At 39.4% G+C, this 13,970-nt stretch overlaps 1 protein-coding gene across 2 annotated transcripts in view; it reads right to left on the bottom strand.

The window, feature by feature from the left end:
- Window positions 1-13,970, bottom strand: part of SLC35F3 (solute carrier family 35 member F3) — a 168,749-nt gene that overhangs the window by 130,756 nt on the left and 24,023 nt on the right. The gene's annotated exons all lie outside the window — the stretch shown is intronic.

Here is a 13,970-nt window from a genome sequence, read left to right as displayed (position 1 = left end):
TCTGGCTTGCTGGATTTTCTGGCTTTTAAGTCTAATTCAGGCTGCATTCTGCATTTTGTATGATTGCTGTTTTTATGCACATGGGGGTAGTTCACAATTACCTTAGTATTCAAATATATATCAGTACAGCTTTTCTGTATCAATCAAGGAATTGCTTAAACTTCCTTGAATTAGTTCTTGCAAGGTGTTACCTCTTCAAAGCACCTCCGATCCCCTCTGGACAAATGCCTATTGCTCTGTATTTCCTGCAGCAAAGGTGAGATCTGCAGGAATCATCAAGCCACACCAGCTGGAGATAAATTGGATGACAGTCCCGCTCCAGTTACCTTGCAGTAGGACTGCCTGACCAATTTTGTTGAATCAAAATGTTTTAAGCCACCAAAACTGTGTGCATTCCCTGTTGCAGACAGCTTCAGTATTACCACCATTATTAATTCTGAAAGCAAAGGCACAGCAAGAGGGAACTAGCCTGAATAAATATCTATCTTCAGGATGGTAGAAAAAGATATTTTCTGTATCTCACATTCCCTCCAGTAGATGCCTCACCACTTCTCACATAGGAGATGAGCACCTCGAATGGCTCTTTCTACTCCCCAGCATATTGCTTTGCCTGGCCTTCCTCTTCCTTGCACATCCACAGAACCACTGTGGCCTGATGGGCAGTGACAGGTCCTGGGCAATATCTGGTCTCTGACAGATAATGGGTTACCCTGACCTATGTCACCTGCTTTCTCTTGGAACCAAGGCAAAGGGGCTGTGCTGGGAGACAGTGCAGTTTCTGCTGTGTGCAGGTTTCTTTATTCACCTTGAATTCCCTATGAGCCTTCTGGCAGTACTATTAAAATTACCAGGGCAACTGCTCTGACTGAAAATTAGCAGCAGTACCCCAGGTATGTCTGCACTAGTGTGGATGTGAACCGATTATCTCTGCTGCTGGAACAATTCCACCACAATTGGGAAAAGCACTATTAATTACATCTGCTACTTGACATACAAGATCACCAATTAAAAGCCACCTATGAATAATCTAATTAACTGATGCAGGTCTTGCTTATCCCTGAATCACCTTCCTGAGAGCAGGTGCCAGACACTTTATAAAAGAGTTTATGAGTCTACGGATTGAAGTCTAGAGGGAAATTCTTGCTGACCAGTCACAAGAGATAACACGCCACAGCTGCTGAGCAGCATGTCCTTAAAATATTTTCTACCCTTGATGCTGAAGGGCAATGGGGCCTTGGACAGGTCCCACACTTCCCTATCAAAGACACAGCAGACAGGTCCTGCTTTTGCAGTACAGTTTGTTTAAATAAACCAAAGGAGCTGGCAATGCTGCCTCAGCCAGTAAATGAAGGTAGGAAAGAATACAGCAAGTGGGGAACGGGTGGACAAGAAAACAGATGGCCTCAGGGAACTGAACAGAGAACAAAGAAAAGGTGGCAGAGGGAAATGACTGAAAAAGACAAAGAGCAGTGATTGCATCTAGCCAGCTTCATTTTTTTTAGTTTATTATTTCAATCTAAAAAAAAAAAAACCAAAAAAAACTGATCTATTTTTGTTCAAAGCCTTAAATCGTCTGAACAATTGTACTGCTCTAATTCTAGTTAAACATCTCTAGTGAAGGAAACTACAGAGAGTCTAATACCCAAACCCAGTGGGCAAACCAGACACTACTGAAATGTTACTCACATAGTTATTCCCAAAATCTTCCACAAACTGCTTCTGTACTTAAAATTAAGCATGTATATAATTACTGCAGCATCAGGAGCTAAGCTTTTTATTTTTTAACTTCACAAGATTTAGCTCCATCACAACAAACAGCGCAGCCTTGAGAAAGGAAAGTAACCTTGATTTTCGGCCTTCTAGCTGTTATGGTTAACTTCTGAAACACAGGCAGAACAGATTTGTCTAAGAGCCTTTGAGAGGCTGCTGAGTTCATACTCAGACATCTCGATGATAATTTCCAAAAGCATTCTAGTTACATGGAAGCACAAGCCCCAAAGTTCTCACCTGCAGATCTTGCTGGAGAGCTGTAAATCATCAGCTTCCCTGACATACAGAAGTGCAGGGTACAGCCTAACAATAGCAGCTACAAATACTGCTCACATCATTTACTTCTCAGCTTTTGCTGTGCCATTTCTGTGATGTGGGTATTAATGAAGCCCTGGAATTGTATTTAGTATCTTAGACATGCATTTTAAACCAAAGGTTAGTATAGGAAAAGAAAAAACGACATGATCTGAAACTCTAGAAAGTTCCATACAATTTGAGGCTTTCACAATTAGAAAAGTTAATATAGAGAGATTATGTACTTCAGTTTATAAAACATAGAAAATACTGAGCCTGCAAGACTCTCTATCAGATTCATCCAAACTGTAAAAGCATGTGGGAAGAATTCACTGGGAAAATGTAGGCTAATTATGAAGCACAGGCTTATGAGAATGACTGCATTGTGGGGACAAGTACCCACTTGAGAAGTTGGTTATTATTATTAGGAAAGTTATACTGCCTCTGTATATTTTTCCTTCCTAGCAAAAGCAGAACCCTACTAAGGAAAAAAAACCACAACACAATGCATGTTTAAACTGAATAGATTTTTAAAAGCAAAGAAGGAAGTGGTGATCACCACATCAAATACAGAAGTACATTAGTCAACCAAAGCCTTTCTGCACGTACTACGGACATACAGGCCACACTGACAACTACAGCAAGATGCAGTGAGCATTAAGCAGGCAAAACCCCATATTTTCAATGCTCTATTTCACAGAATTGTTGAATGGTTGGGTTGGAAGAGACCTTACCAATCATTTAGTTCCAAACTCCTGCTGTGGGCAAGGACACGTTCCACTGGACCAGGCTGCTCAAAGCCCCATCCAACCTCACCCTGAGCACTTCCAGGGATGAGGCAAGAATTTCCCTACATATTTGATTTTCATTTATTTGAGAATATTATTTTAAGTCTCCATTATTTTTTCACAATTTCAGCCCTCAAACTGCTATTTGGGCTTAAAGCCAGAGCACTAAACCATATCACCCAAGGCCTCATCCAACCTGGTCTTGAACACTGCCAGAGATGGAGCATTCACAACCTCCCTGGGCAACCTATTCCAGTGCCTCACCACCCTAACAGGAAAGAATTTCCTCCTTATATCCAATCTAAACATCCTGAGTGCTGGTGGGAAAACCCAGTAACATTAATACAAAATAAGCTTAATTTCTGCAGAAATGTAGGCTGCTGTGGATCATAAGGAGAACAGAAGTCACTGAGACCATGTTGTTTGTTGTCTGGGATGTATAAAGAAAAGGACAGTGATAAAATAGACCTGGAGACATACTGGGTACATCTCGGAGTGCTTTCCCCCACAGCAATGCTACATCCAAAAGGGTGGACCCAGACTCATTGAATGACCCACCTGCAATGTCCACCAGCCCTACATGTGAGGTGTGAGCCTAGGCATAGCAACCAACATACACTTCACTGCTGAAGGGCCACACAGTCTCAGCAAACTGCAGTAGGTTCCTCTTTGCACTGCAGCAGTTAGGAAATGAGCTGCACACATTCAGCACAAGTAAGGTCATAGCTGCACTAGCTGTCAATAGCAATGCCGACCATCTGGACAGAATCCAGAAGAAAACACTGAGAGTGATAGCAGTCTAGCAATAGGGAGTTAGAAAGAGAAGTCAAAGGGATGCAAAAAACATGGAAAGCAAACAGAAGTGAAGAAGTTGACAGTCTACCAAAACATGAAATGTTACTGCAAGTGGGAAGAGGATAATGGTCTGCAGTCCATAGGGGGAAGGATAAAAGAATTTAGCTTTAGTCACAGCTAAGCAGGCCCAGGTTTGATGTTTGTGATGAACGATTCATCACCCTGACAGGTGGCTATGTGACAACAGTGAGCATGGGTGTAGCTCAGTTAAAAGTTTAGAACACTGGCAGTGCTCAAAGTCCAATGAACTTCCCACAGATGTGACTCCCCTTCCATGCATCCAACTTAGAAAGGATGGCTACACAACTAGCAATTTGTGCAAGAGCTTCTATGGCCAAATGACTTTTTAGTTAATGATGCCTGCCTTCAACGAAGACAGACAAGTCCAGAAGGAGGTGGATGTGCTCATCTGAGCAGAAGCCTGGATTAGTAGAGATGGCCTTCCATTTCAGTCTACTGCTATTCATGATGAAGCACTGATGCTCCCCATTACTAGCAAAGAGCAGCGTTCCCTGTTTGCTTTTCCTTCCCTGGTTGCTGGGCAACCACAGAATCTTTCACATCTGTAAATGCAGCAAATATTTTATTTTGAGCTATTTTAATATTCAGCCTGGTGAAGAGCTGATTCATCGGCACTTTTATTCAGATGGGCATAATTAAACTTTGCACTCTAGTGTAAGCCTCTGAAGTTGGTAGTAGGTTGAAATTACAGGACATGAAACAACAGTAGGAAAAAAACACAGGTTGAGCATTGTTTGAAACGGGACCAACAACGTTGCTCATTCTGCATCCTCATGTGGACTAGGCCTGTATCACAATGGCACTTTACAGAATGGGATTTCTCAGATATATAAATGATTTTTTTTGCATGCATAAGTATTTCTATCTGGAAAACATGTGCAAGAGATGAAGAAATATGAAAGGTACATGACTGATGTAACAGTCATGGCTACATTAATTAACAGTGTAAGACATGCATATTTTCAATCCTGTTTATAATCTCTCAATCCTGTCTTTAATCTCTTGAAAAAAACTGGACAAGCCCAATTAATAACCATGTGGATGCATACTTCTACCACAACATGGCACCAACTGTGCGATCAACTGCAGTGTTGTGCACTGTCAATATTCTCACCTACAATACAGTAAACAAGCCAGCTGTTCCAGAACTCATCCCAAAAGTATTAGCAGAGGTTTTGTGGCAATCTTGCTGCAGTGGTGTAAGATTTCACTCTTTCCAGTTATTTTTTTCTGTTGTGCTGCCTGCCCTACCACACAGCAGTAGAGGAGAATGCCCACTTACAGCTGAAACTGCCCCAGAAAGGTCTGGTTTTAAGCATCTAAACTGAAACTACCAGTGGCACTGGGTTTCAGTAAAGAATGTGCACTGCAAATAGGACTGTGCTGCAGAGATTTACTAACAACTCTTAACAAGTCTGCCACAGCGTAGGAAGCTATGGGTGACAACATCTAAAACTTCTGCACAAGATATGTCTAAGGTATGCCCTAAACCTCTCACAACTGCTCAGTAGAAGTTACAACAGTCACTAGTTTGAAAAGGTGAATGGAAGATAGGGACGACTGGTTTTGTTTGCTTGTTTAAAAAATGATTTAAGCCACCACCACTTCCCTCAGCCGTGCCGGGCTCTTGGCTGATAAATTTGTGTTAAGCAGTGCTTTTGAAAACCCCTTTCTGCACAATCATAGCCCTTGGTGTTGGCAGCTCTGCAAACCATGGCAATTCTACCACTGATGTTTACAGGAACAAAACTAGATCAAGGCAAGAAGCGTAAGAAACATTCTTTTCCCTTTTATTTTTAAGTCTTCCAAGATGACGCAGGACACTAAAGCTTCTTGACATTTTTCCTGGAATGTTGTGTACTATGTGTCAGGCCTTCTTCATACAAGCTCACTTTAGTGCAAGATTAAGTCGGATTCGGACAATCCACAATAACATGAGAAAATGTTTCAAAATGCCTCATGTAAGAAAATAAAAAAAAAATCAAAAAAGAAAAAAAGAGGAAAAAGCTATTTAAGATTTCAGGTTGTGACCTCATTAACCTACATGAAACACAGAATCATAGAATAGTCAGGGTTGCAAATGACATTAAGATCATCAAGTTCCAACCCCCCTGCCATGGGCAGGGACACCTCACACTAAACCATAGCATCCAAGTCTCTATCCAGCCTGGCCTTGAACACCACCAGGGATGGAGCATTCACAAATTCCCTGAGCAACCCATTCCAGTGCCTCACCACCCTAACAGGAAAGAATTTCCTCCTTATATCCAATCTAAACTTTCCCTGTTCAAGTTTTAACACATTACCCCTTGTCCTATCACTACAGTCCCTAATGAAGAGTCCATCCCCAGCATCCCTATAGGCCCCCTTCAGATACTGGAAGGCTGCTATGAGGTCTCCACACAGCCTTCTCTTCTCCAGAAGCACAGGAAGCACACTAAAACCTTACCAAAGGAAGATTTATGCTCCTGACCTTAGGATAAGGAGAAAAAATAGAGTAAGATTCAGGCAAAACATTACTAAAAATTATTTCCAGATTTTTAAAATAGAAAAACTAAGTACCCCAACAAATAGCAAGATAAAAAATAGGCACGTGTAATGATTGCACTAAGAAGCTGGAGTTTTAGAAGTGATCTTGGTTGGTTGATCTAAGAACTTTACATTATTGTATGTCATTCTAACAATTACCACCTAGAAGATTCTCCTTTAAAACAAAGTTGACATTTTAAAACATAACTAAAAGTACATATTTGAAATTGCAAGTAAGAACTAAAGCCATTGATTAGAAATACATTTTAGCTAAAACCTGAGCATTTTATTTTAAATACTCTTCTTCAGAAAGTGGCAAGTCTACTAGAAGCAGAGGTTGCCTCAAAAAACCCAAACACGTTTTTGACAGCATGCTTTATTTTTCTAAGTGATGATTTCTCATGAAACTCACAAGCTCAGAGGTTGTGACCTTTTCCATAGAAAGCTTGAATATTTAAGTGTCTGTACTGCCTAGTAAATACAGCAGTATCTTTCTCTTTGTCCTTTGTCATACCAATATCTAAAGTAAAATATCCATAATGCTATTATAGAATGATGGCATAAGTAACCCATGTTGACAGTTGTGAGAAAAAAAAAATAAGACAAGCATTCAGGCGCACAAACTCTCTAGCTCTTAAATTAGAGCAACAATATCAAGGTAAATGCAGATTAGCTGTTATGAGTTATTAGTCTAGGTTAACTGGATATATATACTGGATATATATATATATAGGCTGGTGACAGCAAAGGACAGTGTTCACAGATTAGGCTGCTGTGGAAATCAATCCTTCCAGGGGACACTAGAGACAGGGACAGTCACTGTTCCTAGTCTGGTGTACTAAGAGACTAGTTGGGGCAGTTTGAGATGAAGCCCAGTGAACAGGCATGGATTTGTTTTAACCTGGTGAAGAAACAAAGGTTTATGCTCCAAACTTGTCTTCTGAAGCTATTTCAATGTCTCCAGTCCGCTCTCCTCCTGTCTTTGACAGGACTCCTTTGTATCATTTTGTAAATGGCAAAGAGGCAGATCGAAAATACAAGCACCATCAAAGAAAAACTGAATTATTGGAGCTTTTGACTTTCATGCCCATAGCTGCAAAGAGAGTCCTACTCCTGAAATAGGATCACATTTTTTTTAGGATCTCCTGACAAAAGCATGTTTTTCCATGCTCTCACCATGCTAGACAGGAAACAGCCTTTTGGCGTGTGGCCCCCAACTCTCAGACACAAGCAGCAGCAGAGAGGTCTCCAGGTTTGTGTAAGGGTAGCTATCCGGGTCCTGCCCCATATGGCAGAAACCAGGGAATATACTATACCACTCATCTTCCCTGATCTTTGAAAGAAAGGTCACTGAAATGAAACACAAAACTGCGCTTTGCCATCTCTACGTTTCCCACTGTTCCTTTTACATATTTTTCATAGCACTGAAACTGAGCCACAGCAGAGGCTCTTGCATATTATACTGCAATATTTAGAGGCCTAATTTACTGCAAAAATGACTATTAGTTAGGAAGTGAACTAAAGTAATAGGGAACTTCTGCAAGGTTGCATTAAGAATAACATCTGGTCTCAACCAAGACAAAGAGGTATGCCATCAGTCATGATTATGGGTAAAAAGTCATTATTCATTAAATTAAATGGCCTGGAAAACAAAGCAAGCTTGGCTATTTGCAGCCAATGTACAGGGAGGCTCACTCCTCCCTTGAGTTGCTTAGGCTTTCAATGTCCTTGATCCATTTGCTTTGTGTCAGCCTGTGCCACCTGGATATAAATTTTTTCTAGCTTCTACTCCTTACACTGCCTTTTAATAACTTATAAGACTCTGCAGAAAGGCACAAGTTATTTATATGCCTGCAAAAGTGCAAGCTCTATTTTTTAATCATGCCATTGGTATTACACATCAACTCCTTCTCAGGGAACTTCCCTGCACAATGCAGATCTCAGTTGGATTACAAAGGATGTGATGACTGCCAGCAGACCAAAGGTGTACAACCCTAACAAGCATTTCCTTCCCATAGGTGTGATGCTTCATAGGCATAAAAAAACCATAAAATATTCTCCTGAATGTGTTTCTCTCAGGCAGCACTGATTCTGATAATCTATGTGGAAAATAGCACAATCACAGTCCTTTTACTGTTTCCAGAGACACAAACGCTAAATTCAGAGCACATCAATGTTGTAATTCCCTCCTTTATTTTATTTCTTAATTAAGATAAATAACATTTAAGCAAATGTTCGTTTCTGTTACAAGCTGGTCCTCTCCAGCCACTTACTACAAATACGTTTTTTCCTTTGGGCTCACTCAAGTTTGACAACATAACACAGAAATGGTGTCCAGAACCAAACAAAGTATATATTCAGTTCAATCCAATCACTGCATTAATTGACTTATTCCCAGGATGGGCTGATGATGCAGGAACAGTCACATTTTTCCCCATCAGTATATTCCATTGTATATTCATGTCTAGCATTTCTCCTACTCACAGACCACCCTCAATACTGCTGGGTCTCAGGATTTTCCTCTTTCTAACAAATATTTGTGTTGAAAAGCACTTTTCCGAAGCTGTACTAAGTAAAACTCTTACAGGCGTGGATGTAGCCTAGCATTTTTCCAAATTCAACTTCTTTTTTTTTTCTGCTCATATTTCTAAGTGGTCCTTTGATATTATTTCACTATTCCTACTGATGCTCTGTAGAATTAGTGTTAAATGTGTAACTGCAGCAGCAGCAGATTACTTGCTCCAGCGATTCTTCTCCCCATTTAGATGGAGGTGCTGTGTTAACTTTCATTTTGATGAAAATATACCATTCCTTTTAAATCAGGATTTCCTGTCTTTTGATAGCATGTCAACCAGAGAACAACTTAAGGACTTTCACAGACAGTGCCCATTTAAAGTATTGGCCGTTACAGCAGTAATTGTTTTGTGTTAGCTAATTAGATCACCTTCACAAGTACCAATGACTCTGTAAAAAGATTAGAAAAAACCCCAACCAACCAAATAAAAACCAACTAACCAACCAAACGAAAGACACCAAGCAAACAGCAAAACACCAACCAACCAAAAAAACCCCACCAAGTTTCAGCAAAACCCAATTTGGCAATAATGTAATCTGACTGCACTGCAGAACTACATCTTCCGCATCTCCTTGACCTGCTCACAATAAAAATGTGTTAAGTCATGAAAAATAAACAATTTCTTTACACTATTTGCAAGTAGATGAATTCATCAGTTCTAAAACTTAATTACAGAAGTTCTACACCATAGTTTGGGTTGGAATCTGATAAATATTTAATTAAGCAATGATATTAAAGCTTGAAATTACATGTAAAGAATGGTACTGGTGGGAAAGCATAATGGTACCAACACTCCTATGCTGCAAAGAAGCAATTTAGAATCCAGCACTTGACATGCAGGTCAGACCTTCTGGTTGCATTAACAGCAGAGATGTATTGAAACTAAAGATCAGCAACATCATCAGACAGCTTCTGATATCTGAAGCCTGCAAGACAGAAGCAGGAAGACTGCAACAGAAGAGTGATCATAATGCGTAAGATCCATCAGGATCTTTTCTGAAAACAGAGATTTAGGTGCATACCTAACTGCTTCCACTGCTTCCAAGAAAATTGCTCTATGAATATACCATTTCCTGCAGAAGAAAATGAAAAAAAAACCAAACAAAACTCCTGTACAGTAAGCCTGGAGTTTTAAGACATTAAAGGAAACAAATAAGGAAGAACTAAGATTAGGAAAGCAATAGACAGGAACTTCCAGGTGAAAGTCTAAATGAAAGTTGATTTTATTTTTGTTTCAGTAATTAAACAGATCACCTAAAAAGTCTGTTAGAATTAGATATGACCCTGTCTTTCCCTGTTAATTTAGAAGAGACTTTACATCCCAGGTCCCCCATGTGCCTTAAGGAAAATGAAACTACCTATGCTTTATACAAGATGAAAACAGGAAGAGGCAGACAAAGTGCTAGGAAAGATGCAAAATACAGCAGCAGAGCAAAAATATTTAAAAAGGAAAAAGAACAAAACCAGTGTCAGATAAACATATACTTACAGCCTATTTTTTCTAGTGACAAAGGGAACAAAAGGAAAAGAATTCAATGAGAAACTATAGAAGTTAATTGTTCTATTTAATTTTGTTCTTTTCTTATTACATCAAATAATGTTACAATTTATCTTTGAGCAGTATGGAAAACTGAAGATGAGCCACGTGGTTAAATATATTTAAACAATCACAGAAATGTTAATATTTTTATCCAAACTCTTAACACTCCTTTCAACCAAACTTTTCTCACTGCTCACAAAGCATTGCAGTGATGTGGCCAAATATGGTCATCTCTGAGTTCATGAAGGATATTTCTCTTTTGCATTAAATATAGCTCTAGATTCCTCACGTTTTGCTGGATAACTGGTAAATAATAAGAGCATGAAATCATGAGAAAATACAGCACCATGGCTTCTGACAACAGATGGGGTAGTGTCTCACTGTTAGCAAATTCTTGCAGTGCTTATGAGGGTCCTTCAACCAAAGCAATGGTTGAATGGTCTTGCTGACCATTCTTACAGAAAGCAAGAAAAAAACGAAATCAAACCAGACAAACAAAATCCAAACAACAACAAAAAACCAAAAAACACAAAAACAACCCCCCCAAAGAAAAAAAAACCAAACCCACCCCCCCACGCACCAAATAAACCTAAACAAACAAAGCAAAAAAAGAAAAAGAAGATAATAGAAATCCTGAGCTGATTCCTCTTTTGAGATGGAAAATTTATAAAGCTAGGATGGTATACAAGCAATAGCTGTTTTTTCTTGGACTTCACTGTTAACTTGCAAGCCCTGTGATTTTCCCCCTTTGAAGATCAGGCATGACTATGTATAAGAATGAGTAAATCAAGAGAAGAATAACAACTTTAAGTCATTTGACTCCAGTTTAAACAGGAGACAGAAGACTATGCTTTAAATGATAAAGGCTGCCACAGGGGGTGACTCCAGAGGCTGACGGGGCAACCCACTTGCAGCATTCCCACTGCTAGCTCCAGGAGATGAGCAGTGGCCTGATCTGGCAATCATTTTCTCCATCTCAAGAACCCCGAAGACAGGCAAAGTCTCCTTGACCATTGTCACTCCTATCCCTAGTAGCAACATCTGCTTCATCACCCTCTTTGTGTTTTATTAATAAAAATGGAAAGAGGAAGCTTGAATATTAATTAATTAATGTGAAAAGAGGGAGCTGGGGAAGGTAGGGAAAGGATAGGCAGCTATTTGGACAGAGCACTTCACTGCTTCCTGGAGGCATCAAAGGATCTGGGTGAACACTGCCCTGCAGTGCTCTGCCCATGGACAAGAACATTGTCATTCTATGACAAAAACATAGAATCACAGAATCATTTAGGCTGGAAAGGACCTTTAAGATCATTGTGTCAAATTGTTAACCCAGCACTGCCAAATCCTCTGCTAACCCTTGTCCCTAACTGTTCCAGCGCTGTATGGGCTGCCTCCCAGTGTCAAGACACCAGTTCATGTCTGAGTGAGACAGAAGAAAAAAGAAATTGTGTGAGCAGAGCACACAGAGCTATTCAGAGGGAACTGCCTGGAGTTCATGCAGCCCACTGAGGAGTGTGGGTGATTCCCAGGCAGACTTGCAAGGATTTCTTTGCTAAGGCACAGCTGGCATCCGTCCCAGTAGGAAAACCCACCATGATCAGTGCCATTTGAAAAGTACAGAAAACAGTGTGAGCAAGCACAAATGTGCCTATTCTCCTCACATACTTTTCAGACAGCAGATGCCTATGGACTTGAAAAGTTAGAGGCTTGTCTACACCAAGACTAACACCAGCAACACAGCCATTCTCCCCAAAAGTCTTGTTCCTTTTCAACTTCAATATATCCTGGGTCAATGAGGTCAATAGTCTTATAATAAGGGTGCAGAAAAGAAACAAACTAAAACCCCAATCAGTCTTTTCATGAACGCTTGAAAATTGCTTCATGATCATGTCATTATCAAATGATGATCGAGAATTTCTCTATGACAAAGACCAGACTGTAACTTGTTTATAGGTTTATAAAATTGGTTCATTTTTATCATATTATTTTTTTCTAATTAGTGTTTCTTCAGATGAAAGCTGCATTATAGTTCTGATCATAAACAGCTTTTCTTAAATTACTTAAAAAAACCTCTAAAATATTAAAAAGCCCAGCAAGTTGTATAAGGGTATAGTTATTTAAATGTTATGTAGTTTACTCAGATTCTTAATCAGTAATAGAGTTGCTGCTTAATGTTATGGTTTTATCATGCTTGGTTTGGATGAAAATAGCAACTTCATATAGGCATTGCAAAATCAGCATAAAAGTTTGTTGTTACTTTCAATTAAATGATCCTAAATGGATTCTTTAGGGCAAAAAGCTGGTTTATGTAACATATCTTGAATTTTAAAGTAGTTCATACTCTGCAGAAATTAATTTATTGTAAGAAACAGAATTACGATAATGGTCTGTGTCATCACTGTCCCATTCGTGAGTCCTTTAAACAAACAAAATAATTAAAAAACCCCACAAAATTACAAATTGCATCTTCATTCACAGATCAGAAAAGAACACAGACTTGTTTTTGTAATCTGACGTCCTGCTTCTGAGATTACCCATCTGATTTATTCAAATCAAGAGAAAACGCTTTCCACTCCCCCAGAAAAAATGCTACAAATACCAAAAGTGGGCTCAGCCACTCAAAACCAATGCAGTTCTGGTTAAACAGCCAGTGACCCCCATCTCTTTCATGATTGAGACTTAGAACTGGAGCAGCAAACAAAGCTGTTGCACTGATCTGTTCTAAAAACTCACTTGGAATAATCAGAATACATTATAATGTATTTATTTAGGCATAATTAAAGTCTCATAAATGTTCATAATGAGACTTATACTTAAGATTTTTTCATAGAACTTTAAATAATGAAAGTTATTTCATTATCTATATATCTATATCTATATAGTACTTATCTAAGAAAAAAAAATACTGCAGTTTCCTGTGTTCATTATTTACAATCCTAAGATTCAGGCAAGAACACACTGTGCTGGAGTTGAGGAATGATTCAATTTTGTTTAAGAAAGTGAGATGATTCAACAAACTCCCAAAGGCAGAAGCAAGACATAGAAAACAGAGTCCCCTAAAAACAATGGGAAATCCCAGGACTGCTTCAGGCTTTTGTAAATCTTATACTTGTTGTAAAAGGAGGAAAATGCAATGCAGTGCTGCTAATCAAACAAGTCTTTTTACTTTGCCCAGGCAATGGGAACCTTCCACTCTTAGCTGTTACATCAGAATGCTTCTGAATCACAGCACTATTTCATCACTGCACAGCTCTTTATAAATTGCCTCAGGAGGCATATTCTTACCCTAAAAAGAACAAAATCCTGGAACAAACAGTGAGAACTATGTTTCAACTAATTTAAGCCTGACACAGAACAAGAGGGAGACCTTCCTTGCAAATGCCGTCATATTGCAGAAGCATGAGCACCAAGTAAAGAAATGTTCCAAGAAGTTAATTCCTGGCGCAGTGTGCTCCGTTCCCCATGCAATGCATAAACTGAATTATGGGATAAATCGTACAGGAGGGAGGCATCATCAGCAATAACCACAGATGGAAGAGACCATCACTCAAGCTGTTTACTTCCCTTGCTGGGCTGCTGCTGTTTCCTGCACATACCT

Source organism: Neopsephotus bourkii, unplaced genomic scaffold (assembly GCF_033783945.1).
Source record: "Neopsephotus bourkii isolate Nb327-2 ecotype Australia unplaced genomic scaffold, CSIRO-AGI_Nbou_v1 NB_1292, whole genome shotgun sequence".
In the NCBI taxonomy this organism is placed as follows: domain Eukaryota; kingdom Metazoa; phylum Chordata; class Aves; order Psittaciformes; family Psittacidae; genus Neopsephotus; species Neopsephotus bourkii.
The sequence above is the reverse complement of the archived record's forward strand: the minus strand, read 5'-3'. Positions and strand labels throughout refer to the sequence as shown.